Source organism: Struthio camelus, chromosome 3, assembly GCF_040807025.1.
Source record: "Struthio camelus isolate bStrCam1 chromosome 3, bStrCam1.hap1, whole genome shotgun sequence".
Classification (NCBI taxonomy): domain Eukaryota; kingdom Metazoa; phylum Chordata; class Aves; order Struthioniformes; family Struthionidae; genus Struthio; species Struthio camelus.
In genome coordinates, this window is record NC_090944.1 from 77,243,728 (window position 1) to 77,263,062 (window position 19,335).

General features: G+C 43.8%; 1 protein-coding gene across 6 annotated transcripts in view; it reads right to left on the reverse strand.

Annotated features, from left to right (window-relative positions):
- Positions 1–13,769, reverse strand: part of PLAGL1 (PLAG1 like zinc finger 1) — a 49,402-nt gene extending 35,633 nt beyond the window's left edge. The window contains exon 1 of one of the 6 annotated variants that reach the window (XM_068938530.1): positions 13,594–13,769. The gene's annotated coding sequence lies outside the window, so the exon portion shown is untranslated. Of the gene's footprint in view, positions 1–3,708; positions 3,808–13,593 lie in introns of those variants that run through there. The other 5 variants (XM_068938534.1, XM_068938537.1, XM_068938538.1 and 2 more) reach the window with 5 other exon arrangements.
- Between the last annotated feature and the right edge of the window lie 5,566 nt (positions 13,770–19,335).

Below are 19,335 nucleotides of genomic sequence, written 5' to 3' on the forward strand. Positions count from 1 at the left end.
TGGTTTTTCTAATGAGTTTACTAAGAATATTTTATAGCTTCTTGATATTGTTTTAAAGTGTGCAAATATATACATACACACACATACAAATACATAAATATAGTCTTGCTGCTGAAGGATACTTTATAACTTTATAAGCGTTTCTAAAAATTCAGTGGCTTGATACTGAAGCAACCAAGAGCCTTATCAACTTCCAGTGACTTCAAGAGCTCAGGCATCCCACTGACTTCAATAACTTTTGGATCAATGTGCTTTTATTTTGCCAAAGTTATACTAATCAATAAATTTGGACAGAATGCACAAAAAAGTCTCGTTTTTCGTTTGCCTGCACTAACCGATCAATTCTAATCTGGTTACAATCACCTCCGCATACAGCACCATCGAATATGGTCCACACATGAGCCTAATCCATACTAGTCTATTTCCATTTTTTTAAAAATTAATGTTAATTAAAAGCAAATCTTGCTTGCAAAAGCACTGGATATCCTATGTCTTATATAAAACACAAAGACAAAAAATCCCTCTCTTTGTTTGTAGGCAAGTAAGTTTGTCCTGTTCTGAAATACGGCACTGCCTCTCATCATAATTTTCGTAGCCTCACGTCACTTGATGTTGGTCTACTTTGATCAGCAAAAGACCAACGGCCCATAAAACATCAAGGAGGGTCCTTGCCCATTTCCAGTGCACTGATGACAGAAGAAATCCTAGTAAGCAATATTTTAATAAGGAGAGAGTAAAAAAACCAGATAAACTCCAAGCATGTCCAGGAGAATCTCAGTGTAAAATCTTAATCCAATGCTCAGAAAGAAAGGAAACTGCATATATTTGATTTTACACAGTTACTTTTTGCTGCTTGATCATTCCCATGTCGGCTTGAAGCATGAGTGCTCAGAGGCCCACAAACATCCTACTTTAAGCAAAGAAAAGTCCTGAAGCCCAGCTTTTCTTCGGAAGAAAACGCAAGAGAGGCCATGGGGGGAAGCAGCGCACCTGAAGGGGCTACTCGAGCTCCAGAACTGGAAACTCCAGCAGCCGGGTGTGGTGGGGCACCCATTGGCCCCACAAAGCCCCAGGGAAGGGTCCCAAAAGCCTTACTCCTCCTCACCAAGGGCTGCCCTGCAGCCTGGCTTTGCAAAGCACTCAGCTCTCTGATCTTGACCCAGCAAGGCTTTTCTACTTTTTGCCCGTATCCTGCCACCATTGATTTGAAGGGAACCATTTGTACATGCACAGACAAAGTACCCTTCATTATTTTGCTGGGTCAAGATCAAGGCACCAAACATCTTTCTGGATGCTTGTTTTGTTATGAGAATCAGTTAAAAGAAGCTAAAAAAAAAAAATCTTAAAAGTGTGAGTTTTAAAAAGCCTAAAGACCCAGGAACATTCCTAAAATAGCTTGCATTCCAAAGTAGAGGACAAAAACATTTCCATTTCAATGAGTCTGTAGAGAGGATGCTGGTCTACTTGTTGAAACTCAGAACTAAACTGGAACAAAGCAAACACAAAACCCGCTTCTACGAAATCATGCGAAAAAGCATTTTTCCTGTGAAATGTTCTTCCTCAACACGTTGCCTAAACTATTTTCATCATTTTAGACTGGAATCTGAATATTCCTTTTAAGAACAGGCGTTCACTTTAGGGGAGGGCAGTCATTTCCAACTCACTCGGTTGGATAGAGCGACAGGCAGATTTCTTTTCCTTGTCTCTATGCACAACTGCATTCTCTTCAGGCAACCTACCACAAAAACTCAACAAGTCTCCAGGAGCTAAACAAGGTGGTATGAAAAACCTGGCTTTAACAGTATCTTCTTTCATAAGCTCACTACAAATAAAACATATTAGTAGCTGCCAGCTTTCCAACATGACAAATCAAACCCACAGCAGAGAGACGGACAGACCAACCAGCCACTAAGCCCACATCCTGCAACAATCCCACCTGGGACCAAAAAGAGGGAATACTGACATATTTAGTAACTACTTCAGCAACATGACTGAATTTCAGGAAATCACAAAAATAGATTTGTCACGTGGAAGCCAACCTCTTAATTATACATCTTGCTTAGATTACAGTATTTTAAAATTTCCCAGGTTCAGATACTCACAAACATTGCACATACCTAAAACATCATCCGCATGTGAGTATCCAACCCCTTTCTATTTTACTGTAGTGTTGCTGCTATATTATGTAAATACTAATACACAAATTATTTGGTCAAATTCCACTTTCAGAGTCTCAGCATAGATTCTTTAGCAGCTTTAAAGATTCAATGCTATGAAACGATCGTTTACTTACTGTGGAAGTTTTACCTGAAAAAGGACTTAAGGTTCAAAACGTTGGTAATTTTACAAGTTATCTGCATGTATTTTTTAGATTCGTCATACAATCTCAATGGTGTTCTTACCAGGTTTAGTAGTTTTGTCTCTTTAGCTGCTTTATAAAAGTCGTATGTCTATATATGTAAATAATACATAAAGGCATAAATAATGCTATTCCAAAAGATGCCCCATTATTTCTTAATGGCATCCTGGCTACTACAAATGTTTTCTTTCCCGTATCCACTCTGAAAGGCCTCAGACTTAGCAGTGTTGAGTGGTCTGAAGGAAGCAATGATAACACTAACATAACCTCAAAACTGCAGTGTACGCAGAGATTTTTAGCAAGGTAAGAATTTAATATCTGAGGTATAAAGATAACCGTTACTGACTTTTTTTTTTTTTTTTTAAATTAAATGCCACAAGCCTTGCACTGGATAACAGCTATCTGTCATTTCCCTCACGTTTTTCTTTTCCCACCTGTACACTCTCTCTGAGATTTTCTATCAACTACAGTCAGACTTGCCAAGGGCAAATGCAGCAGTAAAAACACCTAAGTACTCTCGCCTGTATGTGAAAGTATATGTATATGTGTGTATTTATGTGTATATGTGTGTGTGTATATATATATATATATATATACACACACACACACATATTTTCCTTGTGTAGCACACATTGCCGATTTTTGGAATCATCATATCGCTGCACAATCAAAGTGTGGCTCACAGATTACTGCTGAATAAATGTAGATATAGATGCATGTTCAATACAGTCAATTAGCCTTCTTATTCAGCACAACAGTCTCTTTCTCAGGTGAAGGCGAGAGAAAAAGTTGCTCCTCAATGACCACTAAAGATCAGCTGAATCTCTTGTGTTTCCAAACGGAAAGCTTGTAACATAACATTAAAATTAGACCCCTTCCCTTCAGAGGTCTGGTTTGGAAGCCTTCTCAGTTACAAACTTTGCTGGGATCCTGTGCCACTTCCTGCACGTTACTCAAACAAGAAGCCAAAAAATGCAGCATTAAATGTACAATGTTCATGCTTGTTTAAAATTGCAGCCTTGCAATTTCATCCTGCACAGTAACATACTCTACTCTTTTTCTGGGGCAAAATTGAAACTGGAATAAATTAAAGGAGACTGGCTCTTGTCTATGCAAGCTTCTTTTTTCAATGCTAGAGAATGCGGAAGGAATTACCAAGTCAGAACAACATCACCAATGCTGAAGAGCCCTGTAGAGACTGAAAGAAAGAATTCAGCAACTATCTCCACAGAATGAGAAAAACATTTAAAAATAAGTGACCATTAACTTCCACATCAATACTAAACTAGAAATTTGGTGCACCATGGATTAATAAATGGCAAGTACAGGGAGATATAAAACATACTCACTATTTCAGTAGTTTTATTATAGCCACTTATCCGTATGCCATTTTTTTCCAGAAACAATCTTGGAATCTCTTTAATATCTTCAAGGGCTCCAGCCGCAAAGGGAAAGAAGACCATTTATCAAGTTAAACGTTATTCCTGATATAGAAAAGTTTGTAGCAATAATCTAGAAAAAATCCTGTGATCTTTAACCTTTCGTTAAAAGTTCAGCAAGAGGTCATTGGTCCTTATTTCTTCACTCAGTTACGTGACCTCTTCAACTCCCAACTTTGACATTTTAAACATTCATTCAGTATGGTTCAGTAAGTTAATGGAAAGTAACCCAAAACAACCTAGATATTTGACATTTGTACCCCAGGTTACCAAAAGGTCATTTGAATAATTTCTAAAATCTATATAAACATATTCTGTGAGATGATCATACAGGACGTGAGGTCTGCAGGTAAGAGAAATTAGGGTAATTTAAAAGCATCCACTATATAGTCTACTTAGAGTGTCAGTAAAATTATTAGCGTGTATTTCACTTGTTGCACCATGACAGTCTAGTCTCCAACATCTGCTACAATGTTAAAAAAAACCCCAGGATTTCTAACACATGGTCACTGATGACATGGTAACCAGATCAGCATTGGGAGAATCATTATCCTTCAGAATCAATGCTCTGCTGGGACAAGCTGAAGGCAGAGTTCTCACTTTTCCCAAAGACGTTGTTTTAAGCTGTCCTGCAAACTCCATGGGTTCATCTTTTGAAGATCATTCTTCAAAATAAAAAATATCATTTATTGCAGTTTAAGAGCCTAAAACCCAATTATGCTATTAGAAGTCTGATAGCAACTTTAGAACTTATATCGATCCATGGTATTTCTTGCTGTCAGATTGGAATTTACAATAATCCGTAGTCAGATTGTTCTTTTTTATGTTAAATTAGATGATTAATGAAGTAGTCAGTGTAAATCACCAACCACAAAGACAGATTCAGAGAGATTTAAATATTTGCAGAAATTAGAGAGCTTGACAAGTAAAAAGCGTTATATTAATATATCCTAATATTTTCCAGATCTAAAAATGCACTAATTTTACATTTTCTTCAAATGTTTTGTGAACTTTTTTACTGAGTTAGTTACAAAATATTATCTCAAATAATGGAGTTTTTATGCACTAAAATCTGTTTTTATACACTCAAAATCTGTTTTCAATTAGTTTTAAAAGTCAGTAATCATTTCTTTAATGTCCTATTTTAAATTACTTTTAAATGCCAACTATTTTAAAAGCTGATAAAAGATGTGAAAAATTAGCAAAAATTTGACAAACCATTTTGTAATAAAGACCCACACTGATGGGTCTTTGATGAATCACTCTGATGACCTCTAATACACTCTCACATGCTCTGTAACTCAATATTTTTGCTAGAGGTTCAGAGACGAAAAGTTGCTTTTTACAGACACCTGTAAATATTTGTCTGCATGGGCACTGATGCTTGCAAAGACCAAAGAGTTCTGGAATTCAAGCCTTAATGTAGACAAATCACAGAAATTGTAAGAACAGCTTACAGAAAAAAAAAAAAAAAACAGCTGCAGTCTTCTCTCTTCTTTTAGAATAAGATAAAGAGGGAAAAATCAAGTTAGTCTCCCATTTATTCTTGTTTTCTTTTCTTCCTTGTTTGTACTTCTCTTTTGGTCAAGGCAGCATGTCTTCATTTGGCTAGATAGATATCTGATAGATACCTAGTGCACATTCTCACTAATCAAAAAACTCCACACACCTTAGGAGACTCAGTGAAAAATCTGTACATCAAACTTCTGATTTTGAAAATAAGGAGAAAAGAACTTTTGTAAACGGAGGAAAATGATTCTTTCTACCATTCTTGCTAAGAATATTTTAGAGAGAAGAACAGTGTGTAAACGTGCCCAGGTCAAGTAAAGATGATTTCCAAGTGTGAAAATTATTCTTGTCACTGGCAGCTGTTGTGAGGGGAAGTAATAAGACCCGGAAACCCTGCTGGGCAGGAGCACTGATAAGAATATCATTAAGGTCCATCTGCAACTTCCAAGATACCTAAAGCTCCTCTGGAATCTTTTGTTGCAAGCAGAAGCAAAAATCCAAAGCGACATGTTTCCAAAACAGGACACTGTGAGTGTCCTGTATAGCGGTAGGAAACTTTTCAACCCCCCTTGTCCCCCAGCCATGGGTTCACAGAAGGGAAAGCACAGAGTATTTTCTACAACTCCACAATGCCAATCAAGATCTTTATATCTTTTACATTAAACATTGTGTTAGCTTTGCCCACTCGCTTGCTTGTTTGTGTGGAAAGGACTGCTAGGTTTGTAAAAACAGATGAGTCATGAGCCAGTCAGAATATTTCCAGTAAAACATATTTTTGTCCAAATACACTAAGTTACTGAAACCAAAGCAGTTTTCAGAAATGCATCAGTTTCAGCGAATTTGTATCGAAGCAGTGCTATAGGCTGAGTTACCATTGACTGAAATTCTTTAGTTTCAACCAGCCTCCGTTATCTGGGATATAACAGGCCCCCCATCGACTTTGGAAATCCTCACCTGACATGATTTTCCTCAATTTCATCAGCACCTGCCACTGAGGACTGAAAGTGAATAGCCATCTCTCTTTCGACCTTGGCACCACCAAAACTGGGAAGAACTATTTTGGCTGCCAGGTTTACAAGAAGCAAACGATGCCTTCGCTCTGGATACATGATGTACTAGTTTTAAAATTTCTTTTCCAAAGGCAGTGCTCTGACAGCAGGGTGGGGAGGCACAGCTTCATCCCTGTGTGTGTGTGTACTCACTCTGGCCAGCAGCCCAGGACTCCTCTTGGATGAACACTGAGGATACAGCAAGGTCGTATTTCAACAGGCAAATCACCTGATTTCAACAAGCAAATCACCTGCTGCTGTTTCACGGTGAGAAGCTGGGGTGTGCTGTGGTATTAAGTCACCTGTTTAATTAACACGGGTGACTGCTGATATCTCTAAGGGCAGCTGAAGTAGGAAAGAGTTACGTTGGCTCTCACTAGCTCCTTGTCTAATGGCTTAAAAACACGAGTCCCCTTGGAAAAGGGGTAACGGATTCTGCTTCCTCAATGATGCAGGTGAGCCATGACTCCCACCAAGATAAAAGAAAAAAAGAGGCCTGAAAGCAGCCTGGTCAGTGTTTGTAGAGTTTTTTGCTTTCTAGAACATTAAAGAGCTTCCCAAAGACCTCCTCACACAGAAAGCTGAGCTGATTATTAAGACTAACCAAACACTGGATTCAAGTGGAACTTCTTATGTTAACAAAGCACATCTCTGGGGCTTGTACTGTTTTTCCACCTAGCAGTTTCTCTTCTGTTCCTTCAATCCAGCTTCAGTTACGTTTATAGTAACTTCTTTCCTTTAGCTAATACTTTCCGGTGTTTCATTATCTTTCCTCTGCCTTTTGCTCACTGCCTTATTCCAGATCTGTGCTTGGCATTGCTGCTTCCCTTTCTTTTACACCAGCCTTGACTCTGCACGTACACTCAACACACCGCATATGCGGAGATGACTCTCTTTCCCTTCCTGATATAGAGTGAACATTCACCTCTCCGGGGACAAAATACACTTTGAACTAGTTATGTTTTTAAAACGTGTTTCACTGGTCCTTCAAGTGTTTATTATTGCAAGGCAATATAATGCTTAGATACTCAGTGTCTTTTCTGGGCGGGAAGACAATCTGTCAAGGCACTGGAGAAACAGAATTTTACGCTTTATAAATCACTTGTTTATTGCTCAGCCTTGCAGCACTTTCTTCATTTTAATCTTTAATAAAAGCCACCTCAGCTCAAATGTTACTTATTTCTGTAGGATAGGACAGGATAGGACAGACAGGACAAAACAAATGGTGTCAATCACGTTATAGAGCTGTGGCGATTAAAATAATATTCTAGCCAAAGTAAGCTAACAAAGTTAAAATGACAGCTAATGACCAAAAAAGCAGGTGGGACTTTTGCTGTTGCAGTTCTCTCTGGAAGATGTAGTGTAATTCTACTTCGGACCTTGAAAAAAAGCAGAGCAGGTCTATACTGGCCTTCTTATCTGTGCCATGGTACAAGAGGTGGAGCAAACAGTGTATCATGGCTATGTCTGCTCTAGGTGTCGGATGGGCTGCACAGGGCACAACAGCGGTCTCCTTGCTCTCTGTGCACCTAGCCTACAGGCTCCTTTAGCCCACCTATATCATGCTTGGGACTTGTATGCCCCTTGCACAGGGCTGACCACGCTGGTGGCCACATCCTATGTGTCCTAGTAGCTGCTGCTCAGCATTTGGTGCAGACGCATATTTCTTGCTGCAGTTCTTTAGACAATTTTTTGAGGGGCAATGGCATCAGGAGGCTGATATGGGGGATGATGCCTCCCAACAGGATGAGCCCAGAAAAGTTATTAATCTGTGGATGAACCTCACCATTCTGGAGTGAGTAGCATTCCTGAACTGGCCACCCAGATCACACACAGCTTTGCCCAGGGTGGCTGGTATCACTGCAAGGACGAAACATGCTGCCTTCTGCGCAATGACTGGGGTGAGCCGTTTCACATGGGGATCGTCTGCAATAGGACTGGTCTGGCAGGTCATCTGCAAGGCCCATCCATGCACATAGTTCACAGTTAGTGCTAAAACATCTCTATATGCAATATATGGGTCTGGAGAGCCACCAGCTGAACTACTTTACCTCTGCCCACAAGTTCCCCTCTGTCAGAGGCCCCACTGCACCATATGAGACAAAAAGAATAGTGTCAATCTATACGCGTGAGATATTAACACTCTCCCATTATATGTCAATATACAAAAGAAACGACTTCCCTGCTTCTCGCCAAGATACACATAAAACAGGCATGAACAAGCATCCTCCTAGGACAGTCCCACTCGGTGGTCCCTCAGAGAAGGGGCTGTAGGAGGAAGCGACAGGGAATCCATCCGTGTGGCACTGGACTGACTCCTGGCAATTGAGCTGTGGACGAGGGTTAGCACTTATTCTCTGACCTCCATGGGAAAGACAAGGCTGAGGGGTCGTCTTCCCCAACACTTGACCATTGGTGAGTCAGGACTAGGTGCCACTCGCCGTAGACCGTGTGTCCCTGTGACTCCCCTAAACCTTCTCCTATATTCCACTAGCAGCAGCTGAGTTAAGATGAATGAGGTGAAATGTATGCAGTTCCCCCTCCTCACAGCTACTTTTTCAGGCTCTTCACTGACACAGACAAGCACTAGTGTTTTCATTTACATTTGTTTAATGTCTTCAAGGATTTAGTAGCAACTCAAAGAGCCAAACCTTTTTCTTCACTTCAAAGTTGAGGTTCTCCAAAGAAAAAATGTCAACTATGAAAAAATAAGTATGACGCTGAGTTACCAACCCAGCATGATTACGTTGACCTTGAACCCTCTTATGACCCGACACCAAGGCTAGAAATGCACGTTTTATCGTTCCACATTTTATTCCCACTGATGTTCTGGGGGGGTTTAGCAAGGGAACATCCATGTCAATGAGCCCAGGGATGTACTTTTAAAATCAAAGAAACTGAGTGGGAGAAAACATAGGGAGGTAATCAGCACGATGGAACGCACGTAATCCTCCAGTGCATCAGAATTATAAATCAATGCCTTATAATACAATTTACAGACTTGGAATTATGAGTGGTAATGCTATTCAAAAGATAAAAATTTCCCTATCAAGTTGCTTAGGAAACAGCTTCTACTAAAATAGTGTTCTAGGAGCAGGAAGGAGAAGTTAAAAGTAGACTTACTCTTCCCTCCAATACAGAATTAGTTAGTTTACCAAGGTATCCTTGGTACTGATTTAGCACTGCAATTCATGTCATTTTACAGAGTGAGGTGAATCTGTACAGTACTGGCACAAAAACCAGGGAAAAGGAGCAAATACCAGAAGCGTAGGGACAAAGGCATTGTCTCTTTAGGATCTTCACTTTAGGGAACAGCTGGAACCTGAAACACTCTTTCAAAGTGAATGCCAAATAGTCTATATTCAGAAGAACGCAATGAAGAAAGAAATAAGTCAGCAATAAAATAAAGCTAGAAGTAAAATATTTATTTGATTACCCTTGGGATATGTGTGGAGTTAAACTTCATAATCAACTTTCAGGATTTTCCTATACAGCATGCAAGGAGACTGACCTTCTCTCTGTCCTAACCTTTGTTATTTCCTGCTAGTTATCATAAAATAGCAGTATCCTTGGCATCATTTTAAAGAGATTTCCTACTTCTTTCCACACATGCAGGAAAAGAACAAACAGTTTCTTCTGGTTTTAGTGACTATTAAACGGTGTGGCTAGTTGTACAGTGGCACGTGCTTAAGTAGCACTGTGTGACTGCTGTCCCCTTGGCACTGGGAACAGTCTCTTTTGATTCATGCTTATCTTTCAAAGCAGGAACATCTTAAAATAAAACTTAAGTGGAGCCAGTAGGGAACTAGCTGGCCACGTGTATTTTAAATATGCCCTGGTTCTGCAAACATCTTGTGAGCAGGATTACTCTCATCGAAGTGGAGAAGACTATTTATGTCTGTGAAGTTAGGTATAAGTGTCAAATGCTCAAACAAATGAAACTTACACCAAACGCTAGCACAGACTGTCTTATGTACCCTGCTTGTATTCATCTATGGGTGGCGACGTGTAGCGGAGTGGGGGTGGGGGTTCGATTTTTTCTCTTTTTTTAAGCATCAACTAAGAAGTTGAATGCGTGAGGGAAAGAAACAAGGAGCAGAGGCCCAGGTCCTGGCTCCTGTAACACACTGCAGAAAAAAACGTGTCGTAACAGTCTGGGGGGAATTATCTTAACGCTGCTTCACCTCCACGGAGTCCTGGCAGAGGGTCAGGCAGTGGAAGAAGAAATGTGTGTGCTCACAGAGCTTGACAACAAGGAGGTTCTGATCGCAGAGCGGATTATGGAAGTGAAAGGAAATAGAAGTTATTGTCTTTAGTTGTGGAGCATGAATCTGTGACCTGCTGGCTTAGTGTCTGTTTGTAAAACGAATGCAAAACACGTGTCCATGTTAAAAAAAAAAAAAAAAAAAGGTTTATCTGCAAGCAATGTACTCAAAATGGTTTAACTCTCCATTTTTATCTTAAGAGACTCAGTGCAATTTCAAATAAATTTGAACATGCCAATCTAAGGCTTCAACCTGGTTAAACTTGGAGATTTAAGTATGTGACTTAGTAGCCCCTTCTGCCTTAAAAAATAATTACTTGTTTTATTTGTTTGCTTTCTTGTACAGAGCTCTTCAAGCCTTCCCCTACTGCTCTCAATCTGAGGCACGGGTCTGAAGGCAACAGCACACTTATGATCTTATTTCTAGTTTGTATCTCCACTCATCACAGCTTCCACTTTTTACATAAATTACCCCATTATCAATATGCAGCATCTGGCATAAATTCTGAACAATCAGGTCCTGTTTAAACATCACAGATACACCTTGAGACCCTTCAAAAATTTGAAGTACTGCGGCAATCAGCCTACTACACAGTTATACTATTCCAGGAGCTACACAGGCTCCCATTAGGTTTGCAAATGAGATTTTAACTGCTTTGACTTACAATGCAAGGCAACTAAGCGCGCACTAATGGTGGAAAATATCCTGAACGCATAGCATCACCATGGCAGCAAACACATGCAATATCAAATAATAATCACACAATTTGTCACTGATCCTGTCACTGTATCTGCATTCACATTTAGCGCAACTGCTCATGTTCCACCCTGAACCACCTGCCTGGTGCAGCCCTGTTTTGTGTTTTACAGTATTACTGTTGCCTATTCATAGAGGTGGACCGGTGCTGCACGGAGGGGCAGCAAATGTGAATTCCTGATGACAGCATTTTTATTTCTTCCCAGTGAAGGGCCAGAGCACAACAGAGGTGCTGCACGTGCAGAATCAGTAAAACACTACAAACCTTGCAAGAAAAATAAAGGGAAGTTTTCTCGCAGGAAAAGTATGCCATACCCAACGTGTGGGAGAAGAAAAGGCATTTCAGTACCATAGCGCTACAGGCTCCAGCACACAACCACCCCAAAAGACAGCAGTCAGCCCCTTAAAGAGATCAACTGGGGATCAAGGGAGTCAGTGAGGGAAGAGAAAGTGAGACCTCTTCTTTGAAACCCTACTGACCTCTTGATCAAAAAATTGAATGGTACCATGATACCATTTCACACTAATGATTTCCCAAAAGTACCACTCCCCACTACTGACTTCAGCGCAAAGCGAGCAAGAAAAGTTCAAGCCAGAACAGCAGCACCTGACACCTTGCACTGCTGCAAGCGCTTAGACAAAAGACTTAAAACTTGTCAGACTTTTTGCTAACCATCGGGACAACTAAGAATCAGATCCCAGGTGGTGGTGTTAACTTGACAACTGCAATATCGAGAGGGCTGATTACTTTAAAAAGTACTTCTGGAGCACGAGGCTACCACAACAAAGGCTCTTAAACCAGACCTTCATGACGGTTGAGCGAAAGACAGCAGCGCCGTGAGGGCTTTACCTTTTTGGAACCTCTTCCTTGCTTTTTCTGTCAGATTTGTTAATCTCTTGGCAATAATGCAACGCACATCCACTCCAATCACTTCTTGGAAAGAGGATGTACACATTTGTATTTACTAACAAACATACTTGTCATCAAGATGATATGAATAGTCCTGTATGTTGGACAAAGTGCTTTATGTACCCAAAACATAGCATGGATTTTGTCCTATAAAGTCCTTTCAAAATTACAAGGAAAAAAAAAAATAGCTGAGGAGGGAAGATTATATTTCAACTCCCATTTTAAAGACAGTTAATACTACTTAGGGCTCTTATCCAAATAACTTAAATCTGTTCTATGATGTTCTACACAAGCGGTTAGCAACATTGGCCCTGTTTTGTAAGGAGGACATCTCGTTAGGCCTAAGTCACACAAGAAAAGGAACAGCACTTAGAGAAAAGTTTGGCTGTCCTGACTTCATCTTTCAAGAAACTGTCACTTGCCTGTGGGATTCAGACTTTCAACGGAAAAAAATCCAAAAGTTAAAACTTAACTTTTAAGTCAAGTTGGGTACCTTTTCTAAAAATATAAACCTTATCACGAGGTAAAATCCTTTCCCCCCAGGAAAAAAAATCATGTCTCCTGTAGGAGTTAATGACAGCTAAAAGACCTGACCGCAGTAAGCTGTCTTCTAGCTGAAGGCAGATGAAATACTGATGCAAACTGCCCTGCAGCTGCTTCTGATGGCAGGAATTTTGATGCAAGTGCTGAGAGCCCTTTGCGAGCGGTGAGGATATATTCGGGCCCACAGCTGCTTCTAATAAGGAACTAAACCTCCCAGGTCAAAACACAGTTTCAGGCTGCAGGGGTGCTACTACAGGGCATGTGTCAAAATACAGTTAACCATTGCACATCCGCTTTTCAGAAGCGCCATATATTCAGCGTGACAGAATGTAAACACCGCAGAAAGCGGCGCGGCCGAAGCGAGCCGTGCCCTCGCCTTCACCCACCCGCTTCTCAGGCCTTTTTACTCCTGAAGCCAGCCCGGGGCCCAAACGCCTTAGCCCACCCGGAGGCTTTTGCAAAAGGTGAAGAAGACAAGCGGGGCGGGGGCGGGGGGGGACCAAAACCCCTGGCTGGCGGCGGGACTCGCTTTCCCGCCGGGGGCAGAGGCTGAGGCTTGTAAGAAAAGTTTAGCGGAAAATTAAATAAATAAATAAATAAATAAATAAGTAGATAAATAAAGCAAGCAGGCTCCCGAGGGCGGATACGTGTGGCGCAACTCGCTCTCCCCGCCGCGCACGGGCAGCTTCCCCGTGCTCGGCAGCACCCCCCCCCTCCGCCGCCCCCGCTCACCTGCCGCCCCCCGCGCCGCGGTGCCGCTCACCTCATGGCCCGGCTCCGCGGAGCCGCCCGCGCCCGGCCGAGCAGCAGCAGCAGCAGCGGCGGCGGCGGCGGCGGCGGCTCTTCCCGGCAGCGCGGCGGTGCCCGGCCCCGGGGCAGACGCGGCCCCGGAGCGGCGGCGGCGGCGGCTCCGCGGGGCAGCGCGCACTGGCGAGCGGCGGCGCGCAGCGGGCTCGGGGCTGCGCGCAGGCGAGCGGCGGGGCGGGGACAGCTCTCCCGCAGGGCTGCAGCGGCACCGGACGGGCCGAGGCGGATCCGCAGCTGCCGCCGCCGCCAGCAGCGCCCTCCGCCTCCGCCCCGCGCGCAGCGCGGCGGTAGCGGGCGGGCTGCGCGTGCCGCTTCCCCCACCGCCACGCGCGACTCGCTGGGGAAACTCCTGGGGTTTGGACAAGCGGGTAACGCGGAGCCTTAGCTCTGGTTCTGGTTGCTGGAGCCTGTTCCTCGCAGCTGTGGTGCCTGGAAGCTTTCGGGAGGAAGTCGAAAATTCACGTCTTTAACACCGTCAAAACTGTAGTCGTGACAGCACTGAGTTGTCGTTACTTCTAAGGATCTGCAGAAATGTCCTCACTTGCATTGGCGAGAGTTAATGACTTTAAGGGAAGGCACCTTACAGCATTAAAAATTTCCTGAACACGTACTTATTATGCTTCCTTATTTTAGGTCTTTGTTACAGATTTGGACCTTGGCAAACTGAGGGGCGTCATCACACATTCACTGACCAGAGTACATGTATGCACATATCCAGGTGGAGTTTCCCCTGAAGGGACTTGTGCCCGTTGCCTCTTGTCCTGTCCCTGTGCATCCCTGTGAAGAGAGCACCCCCACCTTGTCTATAACTACCGCTTAGCTATGGGGAGACCGTGATTAGATCCCCGCCTCTCCCACCTTCTCTTCTTTAGGCAGAACAGACCAAATTTCATCAACCTTTCTCCATGTGCCATGTTCTCCAACTGCGACAATCTCTGTGGCCCTCTCCAGTTTCTCCATGTCCCTCTTCAACCTGGGCACTGCCCTCCCAGTGGGGCCCCAGCAAGCAGAGCGAAGTCATGGCCCCCCTGGGTCTGTTGGCTGTACCCTTGCTGGTGCAGTGCCGGTGGCAGCTTGCCTCCCTGGGTGCAGGGGTGCGCTGCTGAGCCTGCTGGCCACCATGAGCCCCAGAGCAATTTGGGCATTGCCACACCTCAGCCAGTCACACCCCAGCTCTTGCTTCTGCTCGGAATTAAGAAAAATGTTCTTCACTGTGAAAACAAACACAGGAAGAGGCTGCCCAGGGAAATGGTGGAATCTCCCTCTCCGGAAATATTCACGACTTGGCTTGACAGGGCTCTGGATAACCTAGTCTAAGGCCCTGCTGTCAAAAGAAAGTTGAACCAGATGGTTTCCAGAAGTCCCTTTCAGTCTAGATTTTTCTATGATTCTCTGCTTCATTGTGTGGCATTTCAGAGAATGGTAAATACCTTGAGTATTATGTAAACTGTCTTTGAAGCAAACGTATTCAGTAATTAAAATGGCAATGTTTGGCCTGTTCATAATTGCATACTGAGCAATCTTTTATATATACTTTGTAACCCATCATATTCTATACGCGTACTTTCTAACATGACCATCTTTCAAAAGTTATGTTTAAAGTGGATATACTTTCAATTTTCAAAGCATGATTCAATCATGAGTCCTATTGAGTCAAATTTCATTGTTAGATCACTTTTTATAGTATATATTGTCTCCAGGTAGGGCTCTGACAGGTGGAAGTAATCTTTCTGGGGCAATTTCAGGCATTATTTTACCAGCTTCTCAGCCAGACTTTTTGCCAGAAATTATGACCCTCGTGGCAGTGAGCAGCACAGGATATGTGTCTATGCTCTGGGCCCTAAGCTAGCCTGGCTTCCCTTTTGTGCCTGTAGAGTTACCCTAGTAGTGAGCAACCACACTGAAATAGCTTCACAAGTGCTTCTGATGATGGTTGTACTGATCTAAAGTGTCTCCTGTGAGAGGGCAGGACAGGAATCATTACGGTCTTGTAGATAGCCTTATACTGCTATCATTTCATGCAATACAGCTTCTGTGGGTTACCAAGGCTGTACCCACTGAAGATGGATAAGGTGAGGTATGTGTTTAACATATACATATAAACAAGCCAGAAAAAACTTTCACCTGTGTTCTTTTTATCCATTTTCCTTCCAGCTCTTTGAAACCCACGTTTCCCACCAGCATCAAACCAGCCATGAGTGTTAGTCTCAGCAAAATGTTCTCAGTCTGTCACTGTGCAATGGAGAGATGTAGAGACTCCAGTTTGGTCCATCAGTATAAAGAGGATTCCCGACTGAATCAGGGACAGGCAGTAAGTCTTGGTGTCTTTACCACTTCTCAAGTGGATGCTGAAGTAAACATGGGGCTAAGCTGGTTATTGGTGTAATGCTTTGACTCTTTACACAGAATTCAGTAGATGGAAACCACATGGACACAGTGAGATTGTAACCAACTGCTTTTAATAATGCGTAGAAAGGTAGAAAGCTTCGCTGTGCATACATGCTACTGTTTTGGGCTTTTTCTACTCATGCCCACTCTGCGTATCAGCCAGAAAATGCACCAGCTCCTGAAAATAGTTGTACCTATTTTCTGTACGCTACAAGTGGCCCTTTTGACATAGTTTAATGCCAAAATTTACTCTGTGTCTGGTTTCTGAAGGTGCTAGAAAAGGTGGCCAAAAGCCTGCATCCTAGCTCCAGTGTGCAAAGATGTTAAAAGCTGCTTATCAAGTTGCTTATCATCTGAAAAGGTAGTTGCATATCTCTCCCAGAGACCTCCCAGTCCTATGGCCCAAGCCAGTCTTGGCTTAACTATGATATGATGCAACAGAGAAGGCTCACAAAGCCATACGGAGAGAGCATTTTCTTTGTCTGTGAGCCTTCCCCATTCAAGACATTTTGAATAAAAATGCCTTTTTTATCACCAGAAGGTTGTTTCCATGCCATAATGTCCCATCAGTCATGAAATATTGTGATCTCGGGGCAAACATCCAGAAGTGCTGCCTACAGAAAGCTTCTGTACCTATAGTCCTATAGAATACCTATAGAATAGAAAATTCTCCATTACACTTAATGGCAGCAAAATTTTCACAAATCAGAGAACAAATTACCTTCATAAAGCCGTCACATTTCAGGATTCAGAACAATCACAGTTGATAAGGTGGATCCTCCCCTGAATCATCAGGGGATACATCACATCAGCAAAAATTGATATGTCTGAAGGGGACAATTCTCACTGCAGTGCCTTACTCTGCTCCCTTTGAGGTATGTAAAGGTTTGGACATTACCCCTCATGGGAACATAACGGAAACCAGGTAGAAAGTCCACCTGCGTTTCTTAACCCTCCATGAAAGACAGCACAGACTGGGATGTAGGATCTCACGTTAAACCCAATTGATTAAAGGTTGGAGGATCTCCTAGCCTGCACTTCCAAAGTTGTGCTGTACATGAGGGCTGGACACGGGAGGGCCACAAAGCAACAGATCTGAACTTGCTGGATCAGGTACCAATCATTAGTCTGTACCTATGTAGAGAGCAGTCTCATTCTGTTGCACATTATTACATTCAACTCATTTAGTTTACAGTCACTTTAAACTCATTAAGTTTACTTCTGACTGCTTTCCCAAGAGCAGAGCTCTAGGCACTAACCCCAACACCACTTGTACCCCAAGCCCTGCTAGGTAGCCACCTACTTTAAGCACTAACTTTTTCTCCTCAAGGAGACCCGTAGGGAGCACTCGCAAATGTTTAGCTGTTAGTTAGGTTAGGTACTTATAGTAAAGTTTTGAAACAGCTAACATCTGGCTGGGCCTTGGGCAGAAAACAGCCAAGCCTGGCAGCTCTGCAGAAGAGCCCCTGGAGCTAGAAGAATTGCACCTTTGCTTTCCAGGGAGGTGCTATGCAGAAGAGCACTGTGGCACTTCTGGGCTTGGAAATCTATGACTCTGGGGATTAGAGGCCTAAAGGCCACGTTGCTTCCACCCAAGGATCCTGCTGCCTTTCTCTGCCTCCGGACCATGGGCCTGGAGGCTTTTGCAAGCAGCTCTCTCCACTCAGGGCTGGGGGCATGACCAAGATACAGACACAGCTCTTCTCCAGAGCGTACAAGCCCTTCAAGATACAGCTCCTGAACAGTCACTGTGAAACCTCTTGGCATGTGCAGATCCATGGCAGTTGCAGTGCTTACACACAGCAGCTCAGGAGATGGTCCTTGAGCTATTGCCCACTTTGCTAGCTAACATGATCAGAAACGCCTCTCCGGGGTGACTGAACACTAGGATTGAAGATCAACTGCCGGAGAGTCCCTCAGGGACAACTGATTGACTGAACACGGCCAAATGCAGGGTTTCCTCACCGACACTGCACTCTGCTGGCCATCAACGCCGCAGGCATCATTTCTCTGAGGCACAAAGCTTTTGTGGGACCCAGCACAAGAACAAGAACCAGGTGTTTTCTGTTGCTAAATCTCTTCCCAAATAGAGACCTGCTGGGCTGTGCACATGCGTGTGCAACACACACACACACACACACACACAGACCTGATCTCACATGTTACATAGGAGACCCATTCACGCCAGGGTCTCTGCCAAGGGATCAGCAGATGATGTTTCCCTGCCATGTCATTCCTCTGTCATCCACTGAGTTTCAAAGAGCAAACACCACACAAGTGAGAGCGCGCGCGCACACACACACACTTAAACACATATGCATGCACATGCACATACGATGACCCCTTGGTGGCTGTGGAAGCAAAGTGCTGAACAGCGATGCAGAGGGCCAGAGCCCAGCTCTGTTTGTGGCGAAGACCCGTCCGGGCCCCCAGCAAAATCCTTTGGCTCCCAACAGCACCACCAGCAGGAGCCTGAACGTGCACTAGGATTATGATCACTGTTGTGAAAACAGAGCTGCTCTCTCCAGAAGGGCAGGTGCTTCTGGGCACTTTTTCCAGCACCCTCAGAACGGGGCACTTGTTCATTCAGGCATTGCGCTGTGTCCAAAGGAGCGCTTGTAGCACAGAGGAATTAAGTGCAACTTGCTTTCAGGAGCTGGGACTTCTTCAAGTCATGCCGACTCGGGGTATCTCTCACAAGAAGCCCCCACAAGTACCAGGCGTGCACAGCGAGCCTCCCTAGCTTTGTGTGTTTTTCTCCCCTGTGTCCATGTGCTTCCCCACGTATTGATCTCTGTGTCAAGACTTAGAAGTACAACACCAACTACCAGCTCAGCCACTGGGTGCAGCTGTTGCGCACAGGGTGCTGAGACAGGTTCGTACGCCCAAGAGTTTATTTGTGGGGTGTGCAGTTGGTGGCATACAGCAACTCTTGCAGGGAAAGTTACTTTGGGGAGAAAAGTAAGACAAAGGAGCAAGACAACAAAGAGAGGGAAAGAGAAAACTGCTCTCTGCAGAGGCCTGCCAGGAAGAAAAGAGGCAGCAGCCTGCAGGTGAGTATGCTCCCCAGGCAGCCTCTCCAGGGCAGCAGGTGCTCCTCCCACACCACTCTGAGAAGGGACAAAGAAAAAAGCTCCCCCTTTTCATCTGTCCCACGAGCGGGGCCTGCCAAGCGTGAGCATTGGCCATGAGCGTGACTTTGAGCAGCTGCGGGGCTGCTGTACCCGTCTCTGTACAGCTCCTCCCAGGCAGCTGAACCTGTGCAGGCTTCCACAGTGCGCAGGCTCTGGCTGCAGGGACTCTGTGTGCC